At 25.6% G+C, this 22,395-nt stretch overlaps 1 long non-coding RNA gene across 1 annotated transcript in view; it reads left to right on the forward strand.

Annotated features, from left to right (window-relative positions):
* The first annotated feature begins 12,234 nt into the window (after window positions 1-12,234).
* The window catches only part of LOC122269371 (uncharacterized), a 38,524-nt gene continuing 28,363 nt past the window's right edge, over window positions 12,235-22,395 (forward strand). Inside the window, exon 1 of the long non-coding RNA XR_006225149.3 lies at window positions 12,235-14,598. This is a non-coding gene — a long non-coding RNA (uncharacterized LOC122269371). The remainder of the gene's footprint in view (window positions 14,599-22,395) is intronic.

Below are 22,395 nucleotides of genomic sequence, written 5' to 3' on the forward strand. Positions count from 1 at the left end.
GAGAAAAAGAGCAAACTACAAAAGTAACATGTGACTGATTTAGAACATTCGCCCATTACTCTTTTCGCCTTTCAATCAAATCATAACCGGATGTAACAGGAGTGGACTTGATTAGCTGTTAAGAGAGATTTTAGGGCAGATTCACCCATTCGTGTCATAGCATTAGCTGCATAGCATCAAGGCTAATTTTGTGATGATATGTTGCATAAATTACTTTATATAAATAATTTAGAAACCACAAAAGTGGGAAGAAACTTCTAAAGTGAAGTGAATAAATAGCATATTCGAATTCAACGCCTCAAAATCTATAGCAAAAAATTTGATCTATATCAAAGTACTATATTATACTTTGTGCCATTTTCTTTAAAGTCGTATTTGATTCTTAGATAATCATCTAATTTGAACAGTCCGGGTCCACTAAAGAAGTATGTGCATAACAATAGTGGAACAAAACAAAGCCTTGACCGTGAGAGAAAAAATTATTAGAAAAAGTTGAAGTGGCCTCGAAATACATTACATATTCGGATTCAACGCCTCAAAATCTATAACAAAAAATTTGATCGATATCAAAATTCTATGTTACACTTTATGCCATTTTTTTAAAGTCGTATTTGATTGTTCGATAATCATCTAAATTAAATTGTCCGGGTCCACTAAAAAAGTATGTTCATAGCAATATTGGAACAAAACATTTGACAAAGCTTTGACCGTGAGAGAAAAAATTATTAGAAAACACTGGAGTGGTCTCAAAATACATAACATAATCGGATTCAACGCCTCAAAATCTATAACAAAAAATTTGATCGATATCAAAATTCTATGTTACACTTTGTGCCATTTTTTTAAAGTCGTATTTGATTGTTCGATAATCATCTAAATTAAATTGTCCGGGTCCACTAAAAAAGTATGTTCATAGCAATATTGGAACAAAACATTTGACAAAGTTTTGACCGTGAGAGAAAAAATTATTAGAAAACACTGAAGTGGTCTCAAAATACATAACATAATCGGATGCAACGCCTCAAAATCTATAACAAAAAATTTGATCGATATCAAAATTCTATGTTACACTTTGTGCCATTTTCGTTAAAGTCGTATTTGATTGTTAGATAATCATTTAAATTGAATAGCCCGGGTCCACTAAAAAAGTATGTTCATAGCAATATTGGAACAAAACATTTGACAAAGCTTTGACCGTGAGAGAAAAAATTATTAGAAAACACTGAAGTGGTCTCAAAATACATAACATAATCGGATGCAACGCCACAAAATCTATAACAAAAAATTTGATAGATATCAAAATTCTATGTTACACTTTGTGCCATTTTCGTTAAAGTCGTATTTGATTGTTAGATAATCATTTAAATTGAATAGCCCGGGTCCACTGAAAAAGTATGGGCATAACGACAGTGGAACAAAACATTTGACAAAGCTTTGACCGTGAGAGAAAAAATCATTTAAACAGTAGCATACTAATATGCCTTGCGTTTCAATCATCTCATATAGAAAGAATCAATCATAATTACGAATAATTTTGTTGATAAATGAGGTTGTCTTATTTATGTTACTTAATTCTATTTATAATTAATTCTCGATATCTTTTTTAGCAGTTTGCTCACACGGAAATTTCTAACTGAAAATGTTTCAGTTTTCAAAAATAAATTCATTTTATTTTGCTGTGGTTATGTTTATTTATGTGTAATGTTTTTAATCCGTTCTACTTATTGAATTGTGAATATTTATAATACGTATTCTTTTAAGTTTATTTTTCCTTCATAAAATAAATATTTTTTTTTTCGTTTCTAAATACACTTTCTCTTTTGTAAATTGCTTTTATACGAAAGTATAAAAATTACTCCAAGATTTTAACTGCTATTTAAGTACAATAATAAATTTGAAGATCGTATTGAATTCTTTTCTCACTTTAGTAAAGAGAAATGAACTGAAGTAATAAGTTCACAAAGGAAAGAAATTATCGAAGACAGTGTCAATATATTTTTGCAATTTGCAATAAATAAATAAAATTGTTTTTATTATTATTTTTGTATCTGGAGCTAAGGAATTTCTAATACAAAAAATGTGATCTTATTTACTTGAAATTTTAATTTTATTGATATATCTAACTAAAATTTTATAGCATGTAGTTTATTTAGTTTGTAAGCAGAATTTAAGTCTTTTATTCACCCTTAATTCTTTTAGAGTTGTATAATTTAAAAAATGTTATTTTAAGGTAACAAAAATTGCACATACAAGATTTAAACCGTCACTATCCAATGAAAAAAATTTTGCAAGAAATCACTTCAAAATTTTCAAAGTTTTAAGTTTAAAGTATTAAAATTCGTCGTTGAGTTTTCAAATCTGGACACAACTCGAACTGCGTGTTTCCGAAAATGATCACAGCTTGAAATGCGTGTTTACGAAAATGGACACAGTTCGAAATGCATGTTCACGAAAATGGACACAGCGCGAAATGCGTGTTTACGAAAATGGACACAGCTCGAAATGCGTGTTTTCGAAAATGGACACAGCAAAAAAGCACCTTTTCAGTTACAAGTCAAATTAACAACTAAACGAGGAATTAAGCGCTTACTTTTTCTTACTTATTTAAACACTAGGCACAATCAATACTGGGAAAGTCCAGGATTTCGGGATGGCTAGGTATGTTACAAATACGCAATGTAGTAATAATATAGCAATTGTAGTAATAATCAACTTAAATTTACTATCACTATTAGAAATTAAAAGCAACCTTGTAAAAACAACAGTTGACTTTTAATATATTTTCAAAAAAAAAACTACTTTAATGAAATGTTTCACGTGATTTATACAAACGGACGATATCACATAACGAATTTATTTGGATTCATTAGTTTATTCTTAAAAAAAGAACAATACTCATAAAAGAAGTTTGAAATATGGAATTAAATGCTATATTCATCTTCTTAAATTGCTATGTCGATTTCTGTAAACACACATCTCAAGTTTTGTCCATTTTTGAAAACATGCACTTCTAGCTGTGTCCATTCTATAAAAACGCACTTTGAGCTTTGTTCATTTTCATAAACACAAATTTTAGCTGCGTCCAATTTCATAAACAAGAGTTTCGAACTGTGTCCAGATTTAAAAACTTACCGACGAATTCATAGAGTTAATATTTGCAATGAAAAACAAGATTGACAATATTGCTGTCTCCTATTGTAGCAGAAAACTATTCATCACTACTTATTGATAAGAAATGTTGTGAAACAAGCTTTCAACATTTAGATAACTGCAAAATGAAAAAGTAAATATGCACTGATGGAAATTTATGATCTTGTTGTGACAATATGGTGTAATTTTGTAACCTTATATGGTGTAACCTTATTACAGTACCAAGTTGAACCACAGTATTCTGCAGATTATGATATCTTAAACTTGATTGCATGACACAGTTCAAATTAACACCAAATTAAAGTTATTATGGATCAAAGCACAAGTACAATATCATGGTTCAACGTTGAACCTATTTTTCTCAGACTGTACAAATAGTAAATGTAGAAAACTAGGGCTATACAATAATATAAATGAGTCTTTAAACAGGTTTTCCTTTGTTCAACAACGTATGTTTAAAATTGAAATTAGAAAACAATTCTAAAAGCTGCTATATATCAAATCGGTTTTTAGTTCGAGTTTTCTTAAATTTTCAACAAAACTTGTACCTTTTCTTATTTTAAAACATTATTTTTGGACGAAATATGACATATCAAGACACCTATTGGGTTACAAAATATTTTAAAGTAATAGATTGAAAGATATTTTAAACATATTTTTATAAAAATATGTAAGTTCAGTTTTCTTTTTAACAATTGGAGACAACTTAAAAGAAGAAATACAAAAAATAATACAGCATTTTATTGGGTTGACAAGAAAGAAATTTTGGTTTTTTAAAGTGAACTGAGACTCAATTTTTTCTATACAAAAATTGAACCTTTAGCAATAAAATATTTTTTATTCTGTTCGATGATCGTTTGTCGCCATTTTCTGGTAACTTTCAGATTCCTTGCTCATAGAACTTCTGGTCATAAAAAAAAAAATAAAAAATAAAAAATAAAAAAAAAATCGAATCGACTTTATCGAATGCGATTTAAGATCATCGCTATTTGTGAAATTTGTAACATTGAAAAAGTTTTGTAAACATCGAAGTAAATGGTAATCTGATACTGCGAGGTCGGAGCCATGTGGGGGATGTGGTTTCACTTCACAACCAAGCTCCAATAATTTCGTACGCGCTCCTAAAGATGTGTAAGGCCACGTATTGTCATGAAACACGATTCCTTTGAAATTTTCAATCCCGACTTTGCACCATCGTTTGTTTAAAAACAGCATTTTGTTTAAAAAATCGATGTACTGTTAACAAACTAATATTGTTTATTTATTTTATCTGCTTTCCTTAATGTTAAGGTATGCTCGAAAAAAAATCGGCTTATTATTTAAATGTAATATTGGTGCCTTGAAACGTAATAAGGTGCAAATTTTCTACGACCTTAATAAATTATTCAATTGCACCATGATATCGTGTAATCAAGTTTAAAAAAGCAAAATAATATTGTTCAACTTAGTACGATATTAAAGTTGCAGTAAATTTGAAAGACCTTATGCAGCTCGAAATTTTTTAACAATGTATAGACAAAATTTCATTCATATTTTTCTAAGAAAAATATTAGTACACAGAGAAATTAATCCGGAAAAATTACTGCGCAGTAAGGTAATGGCATTTCTGGGGAAAAAAATAAACCATAATTCTGGTTAATAAAATAAAAATATACGGTATGTAAACCATTCATTTGGAAATTTTTCCGTTCATATGGTAACAGTTTACAGGAAATTCTGATTTTCAAAATAATAATTTTTCGTACCTCACATTTAGTAAAAAAAAACAAAACTGAAAAGTAAATTTAACAGAATAAATGGCTTTTATGCCAAGGTCTACGGATCATAAAAAATATCAAATTTCACCTCACTTAGTAAGTTGACAGGGGTTAGGGAACTGGTTTTGCACCAGAAAGGATCTGGGTTTGAATCCCGGGTAAGATAGGGATGTTCCTTACTGTCCTTAGCGTTTAAACCCTTAAGAAGCTTTTCCATTACTATTTTGGTATTTTTCAAATTTTTCTAATAATTTATTCGCTTCAAGTTAAAAAGTATTTTTCATGTTTTTCATGCATAATGAGCTACTATACTCCAAGTAATCTAAAGGAATATTTTAGGTGTAGTGGAACACCTAGATCCAAGAGTTACGTATTTTATTAATGGCAGTTATGTATAAATGTATGAGCCGCAGTTATGTAGCATGTATTAATTGGAAATTATGTAGTTATGTATTAATTGCAGTAAAATTTTCGTACTGCATGGTAATATAACATTTCTAGTGAAAATAAAATAATAATTAAAAAGTAAAACATTCTGGTAATAAAAGCAAAAATATAAACCATTAATTTGGTAATTCTTCCTTTCATATGGTAACGGTTTATCGGAAAATATGCTTTTCAAAATTATTGATCTTATTACGACACATTTAATAAAAAAAAAATAAAAAAATTTAACTTTAACCGAAAAAATTGGTTTTTATGCCAGGTTCTAAGGTATTTTGATTACCAAATTTACCTAATTTTATCACGGATTATAAAATGATATATTATAAGTTTTACTAAAATCATTACCAAAGCTCTTCGGTGAAAAGGTCCAAGCTTGTTAGTGCTCCTATAGAGCCAGAACCACGATAAATTTTACCATATTCTGGTAGTTTTGATCAAGCTTATTTTCTTGGTATGGTTCTTATCTAGTTTAGTTTTGTTTCCAAATGCAAGTACTATAGGCTTTTATTCTCTAATAAAATTGTTTGAGGAAACAATTATTTAGCAACTAAAGAATAATATTCTAGCACTCGAGGACTAACTCTAGCCCATGCTTGTAAAACTCGAAATGTTTACCACGTCTATTGATACAGGTATCAACTAACATACTGAATGCAAAATTCCTTCACTTGGTGCCTCAAATATTTAGACTGGTCTAAGGAACATTTACTATCCTAAGTCTCATCTTCATGTTTATTAAGAGAAGGAAAGAAAAGATTCTAAATAAGATAAATGTATTTTTTTAACAATGTATTCTTTATATTCTCTACTTGTAATGTAATAATTGAAATTGATAGTTAAAATTAAAAATTACAAGTTATAAGAAAATACGAAATAAGTTTTAATAATTTTATTTTTAGCTTGTGTTTCATTAAGAAACGTGTTTAGCGATATCAAACTAGCTGCTTTCTCTTTTATTAACGTGTTTTTTCGCCTTTTTTGCGTATTACGTATGCTAGATAATATTTTTGACGGAGCATCTCTCAAATTATTTAATTTTTGTATAACCGTTTGTGTAATGTAAAACATATTTTCTACTTAAAAAAATCTTTTAGCTTCAAGAGTTATATTGAGAATAAGTATTATTTATCTTTATTTTCAATTTGAATACAACTTACTACAAATTAACAAGCAAAAATATGAAATAACACGAACAAATGGAATGAACAACAAATGGACAAAATAATGGAAACACTTCTATACTAACACATTTTTTTATTTATTTTTCTCAAAAAATATTAAGAAAATTATTTGATTTAATTTAGAATTGTTAAAATCATACGATTTCCCATACTTATCAATGAAGTTTAAAGCTTTTAGAGGTTTGAAGGACCGACAATAAATTACAAACTCATAATAACGTTTTTGAACTGCCTATGTCAAAACATGTGGCAATAAATTTGTTACTTGTAACAACTATTTTGGTTATTAAATGCAATAATTAAAAAAATTAGTAAATCTGGCTTAAATATTTATGGAGATATGGACGTTTTTACACAAAACTCATTTTTTTGTCTTACGACTTTTCGCAATAACTTAATACTCAATAAGATGAAACAAAATTTTAGGAAAAATTTAAAATTATTTGTATGATTATTGCTTTAAAATCCGAAAAATATTCGTTAGAAAATGCGCAAGATATGAGTAATTAAAGTAGTTATTTTATACTGCGCATAAGCAAGAAAAATTTAAATTTTTGTTTTCTTAATTTTGGTGCGAATCGTATTTGGGAACTAATAAAAATAAGTCCGATCATAAGAACCTACAAAGTTTTAATCAATTTTCTAAATAGTTTTCGTCTTTTTAAAAGAAAACTAAAAATTATTAAGGGGTTTTCTTCAAATTTTCTTTTGTGCTATTAAGCAAGATTTATTAAAAATGACTTCAAGATTGTTGAGGATCTTCTGCCATCAAAGTACCTTTTCTTTCGCATGTTTTATTTCTTAATACCATCACACTTTGTTGTCCAGACCATTATTTTAGGACATTATCATTTATTAATAAATTTTGCTTTACGATGCAAAATAATATTTTAAGAAAACCCTTTATCTTTTTCAGCTTTTATTTTAAAGAAAGTATAAAAACTACTAAGAAAATTATTTGAAACTTTTCAAATTTTTAAGATATTCACATCGGACATTTTTCATTAGTTGCCAAATGCGATTTCTTATAAAATTATAATAAATTTTTTAAAAATTTTTTCGGCGCATACGCAGTACAAAAGAACTGCTTTAATTGCTTATATCTTGCACAGTTTCCAACGAATATTTTTCAAATTTTAAAACAATAATTATATAATCAATTTCAAATTGCTCCAAAAATTTTGTTTAATTTTATTGAATATATTTTAAGTTATAGCAAAAGACGGGACAAAAAAAAAATTGTTTTCTTATTTTTTTTTTATTATATAAAAACGTTCATATTTCCGTAAGTATTTAAGCCTGATTTTCGAAACTTTGTGCAATTATTGCATATAATAACCAAAATAGTTGTTACAAGTTAGAAACATATTGCTGCATTTTTTGGCATTGTCTGTTCAAAAACACTATAATCCGTTTGTAATTCATTGTTGGTCTCTCAAACTTCTAAAAGCATTAAACTTCATTGATATGTATGAGAAATCGAAAGTTCTAAACAGTTTTGAAGTTGTAAAAGGATTCGTTAAGTATTTCTTGAGAAATATAAGAAAATGTATTAATATAGAAGTGTTTTCATCATTTTGTCCACCCTCTGTATGTTTCCTTAAAAAACTCTTTTCACTTTTACGTTATCAAACCAATTTTTCTTCATTGCTTTTATACATTTTCACACCTTTGCTAAGTATGTGTACGGCATGTATGATTTTCTCCGGTTTGCCAGCCGAAATATTCAGTTTTGGAATCGCTATTAGTGTACAATTATTTAAAAACGCAAATCATCATCTTAGATAATCACATTAAGAATAAATGTTATTTATCTGAATTCTATTATTTTGCATACATTATCCACTTACAAAAATGCTTTTTAAAATGGGTAATGTAATGATGATGTTATTAGAATATGCATTTGTAAGTAAATAATGTAACAATTTTTTAAACAGATCTTTTAGCTTTGGAAATTGCAATTAAATTTATTGTTATATATCTGATTTTTATTTTGCTTTAAAATTTATAATTTATTAAAAAAAAACATTTTTAACTTTTCGCACTGATTCTTCTTTCTTTAATTAATATATTTTTTCACCTTTTTTGATTACATAATAATTATGTACCGCATGTATGATTTTCTACTGAATGCCTCGGGAATTACGGAGTTTTCGAATTACCATTTGTGTAAATTATATTAACTATTTTTTTTTTTAAGTAGAAGGAAGGATATTAACTTTTTATGTCAGAAAATTGCATTAAGATTAAATTATTTATTTCGAATTTTCATTTTGCATTAAAACTTCTAATTTATTTCAAAAAAGTCTTCAACTCTTAAGGTTACACACTAATTCTTTCTTTAACTAATGTATTTTCCGGCAGATGTGAGTACATAATAATTACGCACACCATATATGATGTTCTACTGAATGTCTTTCAAATTACGTAGTTATCTATTTACCATTTATGTAAAATATATTAACTATTAAAAAAAAGCTATCTTTTAACTTGGAAAATTACGTTGAGTTTAAATGATTTATATCTAATTTAAATTTTGCATTAAAACTTATAATTCATTAAAAAATGTTTTTTACTTCTAGGGTTTCATTCTAATTCTCACTTTAATTCATGATTTTCTTCTGCATTTTTACGTACACAAGAATTGCGTGCGTCATATAGGATTTTCGACTAAATGTCCTTCCAATTACGTAGCTATCAAATTACCATTAGTGTAAAATATATTATCTACTTGAAAAAAAAGCAATTTTTTAGTTCAGGAAATTTTATTTAAATAACTGTTATATATCTAGTTTTTATTTTGAATTAAAAATTATACTTCACTAAAAAAACGTTTTTTATTTTTTATTTTTGCGACATCAGATTAATTCTTCTTCATTTAATTAACATATTTATTCGCCTTTTTTTGCGTACGTAATAATTACGTACGCCATGCATGATTTTTCACAGGATATTTCTCTAACAACGCAGTCTTCAAATTATCATTTGTAAAAAATATATTATCAACGAAAAATATATGTATATATATAAATCTTTTAGCTTAAAGAAATCGCATTAAGAATACATGTTCGGCGAATTCAATCGAAATTACTAGCACTGAATTTTGTGGGGATTTCTTACTTCAGAGCTCTTTTCTCTGACATTTGATTAAGCGAAATAGGTGCTCTGACTTGTAGCCCACGTGTATCAACGAATTGCAATGAAATTACATATCCCGTCATATCCGATTCTTGATATTCACATTAATCTTGTCGCTCTGTCAGTTAGACCATCTTCAGATGAAATTATGCTAAATGATGTTCGGGTGGCCCTGCGGCAACTATAATAGATCTTCTTTTCTTCTACTGTTATTCGGATTCTCTTATTTTGTTCTTGAAAAATTGGGGATTGTTATATAGTAGCGAAGTGGTTTTTATTTTCAGCATTCAGTTATTAATTCGGATATTGAAGAACATTAAAAAAAATAATTTTATGTTATTGATTACATTTAAGGAAGATTTAATAAAAACAACTGTAAATAAATGAGTTTTTTTTCTTCCGACTCATTTTAGCTGTTTAAAAATAAATCTCATATTCTCATAAATGGTTCAATTTCTCATAAATGGTTCATTATGTTTACCCAATTTTTTTATTATTTATTTGAATTTTTTTGGAAAATTTTTGATTTAAAATTATAAGTGAATGGTTTTTGAGAAAAAAAAACTTTGCAAATTTAATATTTTTCGAAATATTAAAATTTTAACAGTTCAAAAGATCATTTAAAAAGTATATAAATTGCTTTAACCCGTTTTGAAAGTTTTTTAGAAAATATTAAAATTCGTGTTGGCAAAACTACACTGTAAAAAACTATTGCTCAAATTTTACGAAACTTCTTAGTTTTTGGCGAAACCGTTTCCGGATATATGTTCCGAGCAGAAATACAAAATAACTATACTGCGAGGAAACGAAATTGGTCAAAAGTAACCAAATATTTCATAATTTAATTTTTTTTTCAAAAAAAAAAGAAAAAAGAAGAAAAAGAAAAACAAGCAAACAAACAAACTTTCAGCGTCTAATGTATTTAACTTTTCCAAAAAAGACTTTATCGTTTGCAAGATATAGGTAGATCAATGTCCTAACAACACAAGCAGGACAGAAAGAATGGAGAGTACGAGGCCATCTCCTTGATCACCATACAGAGTGGTTGATTTGTTTCGTCACTTTCTCTTGGATCGTCTAGTCTTCTTTCGTCATTCTAGTCAACATTTTCGACTACGATAAGGAAACATTTTTGTCAATTATTTAAAAGTTCCTTTCTTTTTATAAATCACATGATTTCACGACGAAATGATTCTCAAAATAAATAGAAAATATATATATATATATATATATATATATATATATATATATATATATATATATATATATATATATATAGCTATATTATAAAGCTATAAATATATAGCTATATAGAACTATATTATAAAGCTATAAACGCTTCTAAAAAAAATTCTACTCATTTTTGAAAATTGACAAATACGTATATTATATTTATTTAAAAAATAGAAATAAAAAATAATTTAATAGAAAAATAGTCTAATTTTTCATACTGAATATTAGGAATATAAGGAATATAAATTAAAATGTAGCACTTTTGTAAAGAATTTTATTGAAATATTTTGTTTTATTTGAAAAAGAAAAAAAATCAGTTCATTTAGATAATGCACTCAATATCTTTTGTTTTTAGCACTAAAAATATTATTTTGATTAATGATAACAGAAATGGCCTTGTACAAGATCCTATAAAAAACTTATTCTCAATCTATACTTGAGAAACTAAAATTGTTAAACAAAATTTTTTGTTTTCGTTTTCGATTTCTAAATGTTATTATTAAATAGATGAGTTTTGACTTAAAAACTATTCAGAAAAAATGCACCCAAAAATTTGCCTATAGCAGAAGCAATAGCTTCCACTTGTTTAAAACTTATTTTTAAATAATTTATTAAAAAATAATTTATAAAAGAACAATAATAAAATAGAGCAAAAATGGCGATTTACCGCATAAATTAAATCCAAATATTATCTTTCTCTCTTTCTTTTGTTTTTTCTTTTATGCTATAATTTTAAAAAGTTTTTCTATTTTTTTTAATTTTAAGAAATACGAAACATTAACTTGTTGAAAACCTGTTTTAAAACAACTTGTAAAAATAAATAAATATATATATATATAAATAAATATATAAATAAATAAAACTAAAAAATAATGATTTACTTTACAAATTAAACATTTCACATTTTCTATCTTTCTGTTTAAACCTATTTTAAAACAATTCATAAAAAATAAATGAATAAATAAATTAAACAAGGATGACGATTTACCGCGCAAATTAAACCCGAACATTTTCTCTTTTTTTATTGATTATTCCATAATTTTGAGACGTTTTAAATAAATAGAAATGTCAGCACTTTTATGATAATATAATTCCCTGTATGGAATTAAACAGTAACTAATTAACAGAACAATATCAAATTGGTTCTCTTTTCATAATTCATCTTCTTTTTCCCGAAACATAGAAATCTTTCCCACAGAGGGAGCATTTCATAATTATAAATACAACCAAACTTCGGACTATCAACAAGTAAAAAGCATCTAACTTAATTTGTGTTTGCTCCCTTTATCGAGGAATGCACTTGGACATGAAAATCTACATACGTTTGGAGTGTTGTGAGGATGTGGCTCATAAGGTACTCTTTTGATCATTTTCCTCCTCCTCCCGAGCTATTTATCCTCCTGAGGAACAGCATCTTTGAAGCTGTCATGTTCTCTATTGCAAATCGCATCCACTCATTGCATCGCTTATTATTGAAATTGCAATAATCACAGCGTTTATTTGTCATGGGATAAGAGGGGGGGGGGATCTAATGGGGATAGCCATAATACTTGCTTTCTCTCTTGCAGTCTTGTCTCGTTTTTAAATGCCTTTTTAAGTCATGTCCTCCTTTTCAAATGCAGCTTTGTTTGGTAGTGTGGGGGGATAGGAGAAGGGATGGGTTCAATGAAAGAGAAGTGTGCAATCACGAAATGATAGAGGTCCAAGCGAAGCGGGTTAATTGAAGCACAGATGGCATCCATTGGACCAACTGCATGGTGATTACGGCTCAATTTGCACGTTTGTGATTGCCTGCACTGCCATAAAAACCCTTGTCGCTATTCAGATGGATTCAGAACTCTCTTAGATACCTTCTTTAGGCGAATAACTTTAAAATATCATAAAGAAACAGTTATCTCATTTTTTTCTGGAATTTTCATAATTTGCATAACATCAAAAAATACTAACTTCGTAGGATTTTACAAAGGTATGCTTCTGAATTTTGCATGAGTGAATGAACTTCGTCTAAGTGGAAAAAGAAATATATTTCATATTTTCTTGGATTAGTTTTAAGGTCTTCCCTGAAGTCCGGAGGAATTGTGAGCTTTTAAATAATGAAAGAAAGAGTTGCATTATTTTTCTGGAACTCTTTACTTAATTATCATAATATCTAAGACTACTAACTCATAAAGACTTTTACAAAGTGCTATTCTGGATTCCGGAGTGAACTTCTTGAAAGTGAAAAGGAAATACATTCCATACTTTGTTGGATTAGTCTGTCTTTAGCTAGTTGTTTTCTCTGAGATAAGGAAGAGGAAAAGTGCTAAAAAGTGTAAGTGAAAAAGTTATAGAAAAGTGCTATTGAAAAAGTTTCCCAGGCGTCTTTTCTTTTGGCGAATACCTTTATCCTGAAAGAGAAAGTGATCTAATTTTTTCAATTTTTTTCTGGAACAATTTGCGTCATTTACTTAATGCCTAATAGCTGCTAACTTCAAGAGATTTTACAAAGTGTGTTTTTGAATTTTGCTTCAGCGCAAGAATTTCTTCAAAGCGAAATATATATATACATATATGTATTCTATATTTTTTTGGATATCAAGGGTTATTCTAGCTGGCTGCTGTCCTTAAAATAAGGCGGTGGGAATTGTGTGCTAAAAACTTAAGTGAAGAAGAACTCTTAAATAGAGAAAAAAAGAAAAGAAAAAAAAATAACCAAGAAACCTAGGTGAAGAAGAGATGAAGAAGAGAAAAAAAGCCTTAGAAAATCGATTTAAACGTAAACGCTCAAAATGGAAATGTAATTAAAAACGAAACAAACATATTCCATATTTTATTAGACTGATACTCAGATCTAATCTAACTGATTATTTTTCGTTGTACAAGGAAGAAAAATTTTATGTAGGAAAGAAATGGTACAAAAATAGAATTTCGAAATATCGCTGAAGTGATTTTGAAAGAAATTGCAAAATGAAAGCAAAAGACATGTGTTCCATTTTTCACTAGATGTAAAGCATCTAATTTCATTTCTCCAAATAAGGATGAATGACTTGATGTGAAAGAAAGGAGTAAGGAAAAAGATATTCAAAAGAAGAATTTTAAACCGCGTGCAGTTTAGTTGCATCTAAGTTTGAGCAAAATAGCATTTAGAGGTTTTTGAGCACGATTACATAATTTATACAGCTTAAGATTAATTTTGAAAGGTAATTCACGTAAATGATTAAAAAAAAATTTCATAAAATCTTACAATATAATTATATGATTACAAGACCTGTATTATTGATTACTAGAAAAATTTATTTAAACAGCATTATGACGAGTTTACATTCCTTAAAGTTTGAATACATAATAATATATAAACATCCTTTTACCGAGTAGCTGGACTTCCAATATTTGTGAGAACCTCAGTGGAGTAAAATACTTTAATCAATCTAGGACAATTTCTTGACAAATTTAAGTCACTTTAGTACAAATTAAATCTCATTTGCTTTCCTTGAAACTTTAAGCAATGCAAAGTTTTGCATAATTTGAATCCAATTTTGCGTTATCTTGTTCTTGTTATCAATGATCTTGTGACGAATTTTGACGAAGAAAAAAATCATTTTTTGACACGCAAGTGTTTTCAAGACCTATACCTATGAACAAAAAGGAAGACCCTTTCGAGTTGAGAGGTTTTTTGCTGCATCCGCTTCTGCGGTTAAAAATTTGAGCAACAGGTGCGCTTTTTTTTAATTTTTTTATCTGTAATCCCTAACTTCCTTTATCTTGTGAAGTTCTCTTACTTCTTCCTAAAAGGAAACACTAATTCTAATTTTTTATTTAAAAAAAAAATTAAACCTTTAACTTGTATATTTTCTTATGTAGTTATTTTTTTTAAAAAGAGATTTTTTTAACAATAAAATTTTTTTTTACTTACGATCAAATGAGAAATTAAACTTGAATAAAATTTTTAAACAAGTTATAAATATTTTCCTTAGATAATTTTATTATTATATCTTGCTTTGATAAAAAATTATGATAAAAAATAATTTGATAAGTGATAAAAAATTAATATAATTTTACTCAATTGTACCTTCAAATATAAACTTCAATTTCAAAATCAAGGCAAAACTTATTATATGTCTATATTAAGTTACAATATGTTTTTTTCTTCTTATTTGTAATCTTAACAAATATGTGCTCAGCTTTTCTAAAATAATTTGTATTTAGTTTTTATAATTACTAATTTTGTCTTTAAAAATATTAAATAATATCAAACATGCTATGTCAAGTAAAAAAGAAAATCTGATTTATTTAAATTCTTTAAGAGATTTATAATTAAATCAGTAAGATATTGTCAAAAAATTTAATTATTAAGAAACTTCACTTAACAGTTTTTTAGTTCTCCAAAGTGATAAAAACTGAGTATAAACACTAAAGAATAAATAATGAATATGCACAACAAATAAATGAGTTTTAGATTGTATTTATAGTATAAATATTATTTTGTTTCTATGTTTATTTTAAATTAATAAATTTGTGTTGATTTACACTTTAACTTTCGTTGTTTTTTGTTTTGGTTACCCTTTGAAAAAAAGAACTAATTTTTCGTTATTTATTTATAGTGTTAATTCCTAATATTGAAACGTAATTTCGTATTTCAAAATTTTATTTTGCTTAAATAAGCCAAGATAAAATAATAATTTTTTTAAAAATTTTGTTTCATAATAATTAAATATAATAAATGTATTAGAATAACATTTTCATTACATTTGTAATTTGAATAAACTCAAATAGTTCGTTTATATTTTATTTGTAGTTTATTAATGTTTTTTAGGCAAACAACATCAACTTTATAGTATGTATAGAAATTTTTCTTGAACTATTTTAAATATCTCAAACTTATTAACGCCTGGTAAATGAGTGCGTTACAATTGTTATTATAAGAGTTAGGTAAAATTTAAAACAACAGAAGTTTTGTTTTGTCTGGTGAAATATTTTTTTATTATTAATTATCTAAATTTGAATACTTACGAATTTTTGATAAAGGCCAAGCGAAAAGTAAAACAATATTAAAAAAAAAAAATAATGAGAGTTTAATTTATTTTGGACTCTGATGGTAAACAATAATCCTCTATATCGGTTATGCTTCAGTAAGCACTTGATAACAGGTTCAATACATATGGTTATTTGTTGATATATATATATATATATACATACATATACTTTTAACCATCTGAAACCCAGCTTCCAATATATTGTACACTATTTGATATAATTTAATCCCTTAAAAATAATATTTTATGATTTCTTTTCTGTGTAGATACTTTTACAAAGCGATTATCCATGTAAAATTACAAAAATAATTGTTTGCCTAAGCTTTTAATTAAAATGAAAATTCTTAAGTAATGCAAGAAATTCGAATGCAGTAGACTTATGAGCAGTTTCGAGGTATGTAAATGCTTAAATATTTAAGAATAAGTGGAGTTTGTTACATGACCAAAAAGTGAAAAAAAAACCCATAAAAATAGCCTAAAATGCGTAAAAAATCGAAAAAAAAATCGAAATTTACAGTTTTTACAGCAAACTGAAAGTATTTAGAGAAAATTAATTAAATTAAATTAAATTAATTGAAATTATTTTTAAAATAATTTATTGCATTTTTGTGTTCACTTTCTTCTAAACTATATATTTTAACGAAAAAAATCTCATTTTCTGTCATTTAAAGCTTAGGTCTCAAGAGATTAAATATTTCTAATTTTTCAGAAACATGAAGTTCAATATCATATTACAAATATTTTTTTGAATTAAAGAATAGTAATATTAAAAAGCTGAATGTAAAATAAATAAGATTAATTTTGAATTTTTTATTGGTGATAGGATTGGTTTAATTTACTTATTTTGAATTATTTTTGTTTACTTATTTCATTTAGTCAATAATTTACTTTCATAAATGTTTCATGCCAAAAATTTTGTGTTTTAGTAGTAAGTATAAAATACAAAGTTTTGACTTGAAAAAATGTATTATCTAGTTATAATTTTAATCTTTAAGTTTTATTCGACTTTATTGTAATGTTTTATAATTTTATAGTTACATAAATATTTAGACAATATGAAATGATGTAACATTTTAATGATCTACAATATTTTATAACATTACAATACTATTTTTAAAAGCAAAAATATATTCTTTTTTAAATACTTTTCTAAGAAAAAAAAGCAAGAAAATTGTATCAAGTAAAAGTGACACAAAGTTTATATTTTAATATTAGTTAAAGGAAGAATTATTTTGACAAATTTATTTAACTCATTTCCCATTTCAAGTGTTTTATTAAAAAAGTTAAAGCTTGTAAAGTATGATCATTAAATTTTACAAATGGTACGAATTCAAAAATTTCTTTATATCAACTTTTAATCAAAAGCATTTTATTTGACTAATTTGTTTTAAAAATATGCTAAATTGACTTTTCAAATTTTAGAATGTACAATTAAAAAATAATGCTATTAAGGATCAGATCTCAATCATGGAACATTTCATTTTTAAAAAGTACAGTTAACTGAAAATATGTCTATAAGAGACAATTTTTATTTATATAGTTCATTGTTTTATGAGGAAACTTTTAAAAATGCCGATAAATACGGGACAGATACTTCTATTTTAAATTAATCACAACAAAATAAACTTAATTTGCATTTTTTATCTATCATTTTTTAAACATTTATTTATCTTTATGGAGATTTATGGGGGCTATAGGCTTTCCACACCTTAAAAATAAATTTTTTCATTTTAATATTTTAATACTTGTAGAAATGCTAAAAACCAAATTTATTAAATGTCAGTAAGTGAGATACTTAATAATACTCTCGTTAAGTTATACAGAATTAAATAAATTCCTTGCTCAATTTTTTTTTCATAATTTGAAATTTTAAAATTTTTTGTTAAAAGTAGCCCTTACACAAAATCTTTTACAAAATGTTACATAAAATCTTTTTCGAATGCTTTGTTTGAAGTACAATATTTTGAAATAAAAGCCCTTTGCATCACTTTTGTCACAAAATTTTTTTAAAAGAAAAAGTTAAGATTGTTTAAAAAAAAACTGCAACAAAAGGGACTTTTTTAATTAAGTGCAATTGAATATATATTTAAATTAATGTCTCGCTTTTTTAATAATTTGTTTTGAAAATTTGGCACATTAAATATACTGTATATGCATATTTGATACATGAAAAATAAGCAGATAGAGCATGGAGGTAAAAATCTTTTAAAGGTCCACTGTTTTCCGAAATGTAAATAAATTGTAATGTATTTTAGATTATTAGAAGAAAAAGTTTAATTAGTTTTTTCAAATATATATATATATATATATATATATATTTCAAGTTATAATTTTTCTTATGTTAGATTTTTTTATTCTGTTTTAAATATCTTTATTATTTACAATAATGATTAATGACAATAATGAATAAATTAAAAATTGTTTCATTACTTGAATTTTAAACTCCTAATAGGCAATGATGGTTATTAGATCAAGATAGTAAATATTTTTTATATTGAAATTTAATTCACGAGTAACTTCAACACTTACCTACTTTTTCCTAACTTTGTTTGAAACTATTATTTAATAAAAAAGGTTTTGAGTATGTTATAAAACTGATTTTAATTATTATAAGTGTCATTAATTCTGTGTATTATAACTAACATTTAAATTGCTTAGTAAAAACATAAAAAGTTTAAATTCAGAGTTTCTGTTTGGCTACGGACTTCAAAAAAATAAATATTCACTGCTTCTCCCCCTAAGAATTGCACAAACAGTTTTGTTTAGTATATTTTCTGTACAAAATATTAAAAATGCATTGCTAGTAATTACAGTAAAAATGCTTTAATAATTTTAATTTTTTATGTTTTTAATTATATTTAATTTTTATTAAGAAGAAAGAATTCATAACACATAGAAAACATTAAAAAATTGTATTCAAACAGTTTTTCACTTCCAGACATCTAAGAATGTAAACATTTTTGGTCACTTATCTTTAATAATTGTACAAACAGTTTTGTTTGCACATTTTGTTAGTACATTCTTTTCACGTTGGTTTTCTTTTAATTACTTCATTACTCTTATCTCAATTTTTATTCATAAGCTATTTATATCTAAAGAATATAGAAAATTTAAATGCTTTCGAATTTTTTTTTTGTAATGAAAGAAGTAATATTAGATGGAATAAAATTTTACGAATTAAAAAATATCTAACATTGATAATCTTCCCCATCTTAGAATTGTTCATCGTTCAAAAATATTTTCTTGAATATTTAATATTTCTTACAGATTCTTGCAGCAACAAAATTCGTCTTTATTTCGCAAAACAATAAAATATAATATAAAAATAATCATTTGATTATAAATAAAATTTAACAAAATTCGTGTTTATTTCGTAAAACAATAAAATATAATATAAAAATAATCATTTAATTATAAATAAAATTAATCAAAAATATTTTACTTTTTGCATGATCAAAATTATCATAAATAGTAGCACATCTCATTTAATTTTCTTGCTCGGCAATTCAATGACGGAAATTAAACTCGTATTTAATAATTGAAATTATCGTAAAATTTCAATAGAAGACATACTTTTATTATAAAATAATTGAAACGTTGAATTTTAAACTAATAATATTAAAATTAAATAATACTTAATAAAATTTATGCAATAATAATTTATGTAATAACATTACAAATAAAAATTGTTATGAAATGAACAAAGAACTTCGTTATATCAGATTACTTGTTATGTATATGTCTCCATGCATTTTTACCTGCAATTGAAAATCAGTGTGGTAGTTCGTCATTATATCACGCTTGAATGAGGTCAAGAAAAACGCAAGATGTATCCGAATGTGCGATTTAATGAGAATGGTTGAAAATAACAAAAATGGTAATATATAGGGCAAAATTATTAGCAACATAACAATAAACAAATTTTTCATTTCGTAGAGCAGTCTGACATCAATTATTGTAATTGACTTTATTGAAAGAGTATAATCCTGCTCTAAAATTCTTATCGCTTAAACTTTGGTTCAAGCGATATGACATAAAGACAATTCTTACATCTTCAAATGTAATGAATTCATATAGAATGTAAATTATTATTTTTTCTCGAAAAAAAAAATCTCGCATATTTTTTGGCATTTTGGGAGCTAATTACGCAGAGAAAAGAAAAATAGTCAAAACTACCAGAATATGGTCAAATTTACCGTGGTTCTGGCTCCATGGGAACACCAAAATTCTCGGTAATTTTTATCGAAGCGCTTCTGCAATGATTTTTGTAAAACTAACTATAAAATATGACTTTATAATGTGCGATAAAATTTAGTAAATGTGATAAAATTTACTAATTTAAACATGATACCTTGGAGTTGGGTGTAAAAACTATATATTTGGTTAAAATTATTTTTTAGTTTTTGTATTTTTTACTAAATGGGTTGTAATAAGAACTGTAATTTTGAAAACCTGAAATTTCTGTACATCGTTGCCATATGAACAGAAAAATTATCAAATGAATGGTTTAAAAACCGTATATTTGGGTTTTCTAAAGGAAAGTTGTGTTTTCTTTTTTTTTTATTTATTTAATTTTTATCAAGAGAAATGTCATTACTATGAAGTACAGTAATCTTACCAGAATTATTTTCTCCGTGTGTTTTTTGAGTAAATGTATTTTTTTCGAAAATACAAATAAAGAAAATGATAATGCGCGATATAACAAAAGGTTATTGCATTTTAAGGTTTAACAAGCAGTAAAACGAAAATTTCTGTTTGATTTCTGTATCACTGTTATAAAGGTGAAAATTACACAAATAATGCACTATTCCTCAGCGGTACGAGAAAAATATAATTTTAAAGCGTTTTAATGTGGCAATTCTCTCAACATGAAGTAACGCAATGTTTGTAAGAAAATACATTAAAGTCTTCGTTATTATTTTTTATAATATAAAAACTAAATGTTAAGTTTTAAAGCAGAATAAATAAGTTGATTTCAATAAAAAAGAAAAAAAATTGCAAATTATATTTTTCTACTTCAAATAGTCAAACGCCAATAAATAAACCAGCTAAAAAATAAATTAAGTTCAAATGAAACAATATCTGTTAAAAATACGTTTCTTAAGTTCGAAGCTTCAATAAGTTCTATGTGATATGTTTTTAGGCAACGCTTCGAAATATCTGTTTGTTTTAAAAGAAATACAATATTACAAAATATGTTTGTTCTAATGGAAATTTTTATATTAGTTAACATTAATTAGAAATATTTTGAGTCCCAGTAAAATAATATTTTAGAAAATTAAGGTAAAATGATCATTATATGTATGATTTAGTCACCTTGTAGTTTTTTTTTACCTACTTTCTTTTTCAACTTCCTAAAGAAGAAAAAAAAACTTGTCGAAATGGTACAGTTTTTTATTTTCTTAAAAGGTTTCATAATGTTTAATTAATAAACATTAAATATAATTGTAATGAAAAAATGTTCGAACAATTAATTTTACCAAGCTTTCTTTATTATTACAAATTATTAATTCTTTATTATTAATATTCTAGAAGTCATACTACTAATTATTTCATACTGTAATTATTGATAATACTTTCTTGTACCTTACTTTTATTAAATCATTTCACTATTATTTTTAAAGAGATAAAAAATTATTACACTTCGGTTCGGTAAGTTTTTTTGTTTTTTTTTTTTGTTTTTTGTTTTTTTGAAACAGAGAAAATAAATGGATTTAAAATTATTATTTTTTTTTTTACACATTAAAATGAATTCGTAAAAGCATTTCTTTATACTTCACTCGTATTAGTTATTTCTTCGCAATTATTTGTAACAAATTCGATTTCATTCATGTTACAAAAAAAATAAGAACAATTAATTACATATAGAAATTGAAAATAAATTCAGAAGAAACCTATAATATATAATTTGCTTATACGACTTTCATTTCCTTTTATTAATTAAATTTTTTGCACACTGTTCTATTTTTAGGCTTGATATAATTTGTTGATAATTAAATATAAAGATTGTGCTTACTCTGCTTGTTCAGCATGCGGCATAATAAAATTTTTTTAGCCATCAATTTTAATTATTTTCTTTAAATTAATTAAAAACTAAACGATATTTTTTGGTTTATATATATATATATATATATATTAGAACTATAAAAGATGCAATTTACTATTGAAGCGCTCTTTTCAATCACTAAAACTGTGTCCCACTATTGTTTATTTCCAAATTTGGTGTTCCCTGTTTTATCAGTAAAATTTAAATTGCTATTAATTAAAATAAAATTAAGTTTAAAATACATTAATGAGCATTTTACAGTTTAGTTTATTGCAGCTTAAGTTATACTACTTTATTTATTTTTCTTATTTTTAAAAAAAAAGTCATTCTAATAAGAGAAATATTACGCATAAATTTTCTTTTATTTTAATCAAAATATTTTAAATTCTTCTATGTTCAGCTTTTTATTTTAAAACCAGTTTATTTTCTTG

Source organism: Parasteatoda tepidariorum, chromosome 11 (genome assembly GCF_982258835.1).
Source record: "Parasteatoda tepidariorum strain Cologne lab strain chromosome 11, Ptep-v5.0, whole genome shotgun sequence".
In the NCBI taxonomy this organism is placed as follows: domain Eukaryota; kingdom Metazoa; phylum Arthropoda; class Arachnida; order Araneae; family Theridiidae; genus Parasteatoda; species Parasteatoda tepidariorum.